This window comes from Tamandua tetradactyla, chromosome 12 (genome assembly GCF_023851605.1).
Source record: "Tamandua tetradactyla isolate mTamTet1 chromosome 12, mTamTet1.pri, whole genome shotgun sequence".
NCBI lineage: Eukaryota > Metazoa > Chordata > Mammalia > Pilosa > Myrmecophagidae > Tamandua > Tamandua tetradactyla.
Window position 1 is genome coordinate 4,958,552 of NC_135338.1, and position 6,134 is coordinate 4,964,685.

Consider the following 6,134-nt stretch of genomic DNA (forward strand, 5'->3'; position numbering starts at 1 on the left):
AAAAGATACACATTAAATGTATTAAGATGATTGTGTATGGTGGGGAGGGGAATGGGGATGCAGTGTGAGAATATGTATTCTTGCACACCAGTGATGCAAGTGTGCCATAAACTGAGAATTATGATTTAATTGAATACATGGCCCCTGAAGCAAAACTAAAAAGGCTAATTGTTGGAACTCTTGAATGCTACAGAATGACAAATATCATGAAGGATGGAACAGACTGTAAGTACAACAGGAGTTCAGAAAGAAGAGTTCTGCAATGGTAGCCCATTATGGAGAAGGTGTGCCTTGCACTGAGACTTGAAAGAAGAGTAGAATTAGACCCAAGAGTTTGGAGTACAGTGGTCAGTTTTGTTTCGTTTGTCAGTGGATCCACAGCACCTGCTGCTGCGCTTTCCAATATTAAGGGTTTGTTGAGAGTACGTAAGGAAGACATTCCTGGCCTTCAGAATGTCACGAATGAAAATTTACAGATTGAAATTAGCAGGGTATGGGGACGAGGGAACACAGGGAGATCAGGTTGTTCAATTACTCCAGCCGATGAAGGGAAGAAGAGGCATACATAAAGTTAAATGATTTTAAACTTCGCTTACTATATGAGACCAAAGGAAGAAAGATTTATTTTTTCCAGAACCTAAATTTTCTGTAGCACATAGTCTAACTCAACCAGTATGGATAGATCATTTAAACAATCCAAACACAGGATACCCAGAATAAGAATAAGGGCCTGTAATCCTGTAGAGCTTAATGTAATTCCTGGATACATCCCAGAGTATATGAAGCAGATAATCAACAAGTATTGGCAGCCTGCTGTGCCAGAGACCTGGTTTGATTCCTGGAGCCTGCCCATGCAAAAAAAAAAAAGTATTGGCAAAGTCCCTTGAGGGATGGGAGAAAAAATACGGAACTATTAAACTTTACCATCTGATACTGATACTGTGTCAAGCATTAGGGACACCCTTTATAGGCCAAGCCCTTGATCCTGAGGCTTGCTCTTGTGGAGCTTATTTATGTAGTGGAGAAGCTTAGCCTACCCATAAGTACGCCTAAGAGTTACTTCCAGAGAACCTCTTTTGTTACTCAGATGGGGCCTCTCTCTCTAAACCCAACTCTGCAAGTGAAATCATTGCCCTCTCCACTATGTGGGACATGATATCCAGGGCTAAAGTCTCCCTGGCTATTTGGGAGATGACTCCCAAGAATGAGGCTTGTCCTGGCACCGTGAAATCAACAGTGCCATCCTGACCAAAAGGGGGAAAAGAAGTGTAACAAATAAGGAACCTTTTGGCTAACAGTGTTCAAATAGAGTCGAGAGGCTACTCTGGAGGTCACTCTTACGCAAGCTTCAGTTAGACATTGCTACCTATCATAATTTGCCAGCGCCCAACCAAAACCATTCTTGTCAATCCTAAAGAACACCTAGGGTGATATATAAGATTCTATAAAGGTTCCATGCGCTAGGGTAGCTTTCCAGAAACCTACAACCTCCAGGTCAGTCTCTGGACCAGGTAAATCCTGAAACCTGGAGGGCCCAGCCTCTCCAGAACATCAGCTAGGTCCATCCTCCTATCCTATATTATTGACAGCCCTTCCCAACATAAAAAAGTTAGAATGCATAGCCCAAATACCCCTAAAGAGTGAGAGAAAGATCAAAGATGATGGTAGAGTTCTGTAGAGAAGGTCGGGTTTCACAAACAAGTATGATTGTTGCATCATTATATTGATATTTCTGCTAAGCTCCCGTGTCTTGGAGCAGCTAGTAGTACATTGTGGAACTGTAACCCATACCAAACTCTGAAATCTGTTTACAACTAATTGTTGCGGTGTGCCTTGAAATGTATTGCTTTTTTGTATATATGGTATTTTTCACAAAAAGAAAAGAAAGTCAATTGTGATGATCAATGCATGTAGTAGTTAAAAGGTTGTTGTTTAACCTAAAGCTTGCAGACACATGTCTATGAGGAAATGCAGACTTGAGCTTTCAGGATCTGGAACTTCAATAGAAGCTGAGATACGCAGATAAAGCACAACGAGGTGTGGAAGAGACTTGCTTAAGGGAAATTAACATCCTAGCGTTAGAAGTATTTACTTCCTGGAACTTGTTTTTGCATTATATAGCTTTTGCATGCAAACAACCTTTATCACCTTTTTTGGTAGTATATAATTTTGTACTTGGCTGAAAATAAACTTGTCTGAACACTGATGTCTCCAGATCCCCTGATCCCTTTCTCTCTCTCGTTTTACTTTAACATTCCTTAGGGTCATAGCTGCGGCCAACAAATGCACAGCTATATGATATTGTGAACCACTGATTGTATACTTGGGATGATTACATTATATGTGACTATATAATATGTATCAATTAAAATGATCTTTAAAATTTAATTTCTGTGGTGCTTTTCTATAGCAAGTAATTAATTACACATGCTTTATCTATATATACCCTTTATCTGCCTTGGGCTTGTTTGTTGACAACCCAAGATGAAAAAGCAACTTTTTGCTAAAGTTCACTTTTTCAAATTTAGTCAAGAGCTATGAAATCAAGTATTCACATACAATTGTTTTGAAAGTGTCTATTGTTCTGCCATCTCATTTCCTAATCATTGCCTTGAGTGACATTTTGTAATGCAAACAAAACGATGTGTTCATTCAGCATTTTCATGCTGAACATGAGCCATAGATAGGGTTGCGCCATGTAACAGCTCTTGAGTTGGTAGGAGAGCTACCAGCAGAAGCTATGGTTTAGGGATTAGGCTGCTCAACTACTGGCTGCACCAGTAAGATAAGTGACACCTCAGTCACAATCGGTTATTCAGAGGCAGACTTAAACATCCTATCCTATTGTATTCTTTATTTTTATAAAAATCTATAATTGAACATACTATTTAACAATCTTTTTTCTCCATAACAATATAGTTTGACATTGTCTTATAACAAAGCCTAATTTTTCTACAAATTGATTTTTTAAAGCCACAGTGTGGATGCATAATTTTGTTGCCTGGGCCATGCCTTTTCCACACATTCATTTATTCAATAAACTTATAAGGATATTTTAATAGACTGGGTGTTAGTCAAAGGAATAGTTTGGTGTATGGGCAGCCATAATGGAATTTCCTGCTGGGCTTCCAGGAACTTCCCTGTATATAGACTCTACAGCTCTTTTATGTGTCTGAGACCTTGAAAAGGAAGGAAAGGAGGGAGGACCTGGGCTATTACTTTTGCCAGCATCTTATCAAGTAAGAACTGCCAGAGGGAAGACCTTGAACCACAGCATTTGGTGGCATTTATGGTCCCCTCATGTGTCCAATACCTGCTCCAGAGCCCTTCTTATGGAGATAATTACCACAGGACTGTTAACTCATTCCAACTGATCTCTACTATTCTACAATTTTAACATTATTACCGAGATAAAAATTGACATATAATAAGCTGTATATATTTAAAGTGTGCAACTTGATAAGTTTTGACATATGACACACTGTGAAACCATTCCCACAATCAAGAGAGCAAATATATCCATCAACCCCCCAAAGTTTCCTTAGGCCCCTTTATCATCACTTCTCCCGGTTCAGCCCCATTCCAGGAAACCACGATATGCTCTGTCATTATAGATTAGTGTGTATTTTCTAGAGTTTTATATAAATAGAATAATAGAGTTTGTACTCTCATATAGTGATGGTGGGAATGTAAAATTATTATTATAAATTGTACAACAACTTTGGAAAATAGTTTGGCGGAATCTTAAAAATTAAACATAGACCTACCAAATGATCCAGTCATTCCAGTTCTAAGTATTTGCCCAAAAGAAATGAAAACATGTCCATCAAAAAAAAAATGACCATCAACAGGTGAAAGGAATAAGCAATTGTGGTATATTCCATACGATGGAATGCAACTCAGCAATAAAAAGGAATGAACTATTAATACATGCAACAACATGGATGAATCTGAAAGTAAAGAAAAAAGATCATTAAGGCCTGGAGATTCCTTCTGAAGGGAACTTTTTAATAACAAATTCAATTTCTTTAATGGTTATAAGAATATTCAGATGGTCTCTTTCATCTTGGTTGAGCTTTAGTAGTTTGTGGCTTTTAATTGTGACAATTTGATAATTCTAAATCGTCAAATTTATGAGTGTATAGCTGTTCATGGTATTCCTTTATTATCTTATTTATGACTGTTTCTTCTGTAGTAATATTCTATTTCATTCCAGATATTGGTAATTTGTGTCTCTTTTTCTTATCAGTCTAGATGTTAGCTGATTTTATTGACTTTTTTCAAAGAACCAACTTTTTGTTTAATTGATGTTCTTTATTGTTTTCCTATTTTCAGTTTCATGGGTTTCTGCTCCCATCTTTATTATCTCCTTCCTTTTGTTGCTTTGGGTTTATTCTGCTCTTCTTTTCCTTGTTTCTTGAGGTGGGAAACTTTGTTATTGTGTTGAGACCTTTCCTCACCTCTAAGGTAAGCATGTAGTGCTAAAATTTCCGTCTTGGCACTCCACTGGCTGCATCCCACATTCTTGATGCATTGCTGTTTTCATTCAGTTCTACGTATTTTAAAAAAATTCTTCTTTGAGATTTCCTCTTTGACCTGCGTATTATTATTATTATTATTATTATTATTATTTTGGGGGAGAACCACCGGCACACCCTGACCTGGGTATTACTTTTAAAGTGTGTTGTTTCTTTACCATGTGCTGAGATTCTCCTGTTGTTTCTCTGTTACTGATTTCTAGTTTGTTTCCACTACAGTTAGAGAACATACTCTCTCTTTTAAAGAGTATGGTATGGTCTCAATTCTTTTAAATTTGTTGAGGTTAGTTTTGTGGTCCATGATCTGGTCTATCTTTTTGAATGTTCCATGGGTGCTTAAAAGAAAAGCATATTCTGGGAGCACGGGTGGTTCCGTGGTAGAACGGTAGACTGCTCGCCTTTCATGCAGGAGACCTGGGCTCGATTTTTGGACCATGCACCGCCCCACCCCACTCCCCCCAAAACGGGCATTCTGTTCTGATGTTGTTGGATGGAGTATTCTTTATCTGTCAGTTAGATCCTGTTGTTTTGGTCAGATATGCTATATCTTACTGATTTTCTGTCTAGAAATTCTGTCAACTTGACAGAAATCCCCGACTATCATTGTGCACTTGTTTATTTTTCCTTTCAGCTCTATCAGTTTTTGCTTCATGAATTTTGAGGCTCTGATGTTTGGTATACACTCATTCAGGATCATTATGTCTTCCTGGTGGATTGATACTTTTATCATTATATGATGCTCCTCTTTGTCTCTAGTAATTTTCTTTGCTCTGAAAGTCTATTTTATTGAATGTGAATGTAGCAATTCCCACGCTTTAAAAAAATGTTTGCATAGTATATCTTTTGCTGTCTTTTACTTTCAACCTACTTATGTTGAATTTGAAATGAGATTATCATAACAAGCATATAAGGAAGTTGTGCCACTCTGCCAATCTCTGCATTTTGATTGGTCTATTTAGACCATTTACATTTAAGGTAATAATTGATATTTTAGTGCTTAAATCTGCCATTTTATTATTTGCCTTTTGTGTATTTCCTCTGATTCTTGTTCTTATCTCTCTCATCTTGCTTTCCTGTGAGTTATTTGAACTTTTAGGATTCCAGGTTGATCTATTTGTAGCGGTTTTGAGTGTCTGGTCTTTTATAGTGTTCACAGCAGTTGCTGTGTATATGCATTTTGCAATGTATATATTGCAATATTCATATGTGACTTTTAACAGTCTACTGGTATCAACATTTTACCACCTGATGTGAAGTGTGGAAACCTTACTTCCATTTAGGACCCATACTTCCCCACCTTTAAATATCTTTGTCTTTAGTTATCATGTGGTATTTTAATTTTTATTTCAATAATAATGGTTTATAAAATGCATGAGGAGAAGGATGCTCTATTGTATGTATCCTTATTTCTACTCTTTGCTTCATATTCCTTCCTGATACTACAAGATGACTACTTTCATAATTTTCTTTCATTTCAAGAAATTCCTTAGGGGTAGATCTGATAGTGATACATTTTTTTTTTTTTTTAGCTTTTCCTTTATCTTAGAATGTCTTTATTTTCTCTTCATTTCTGATATATATTTTCATAGATATATA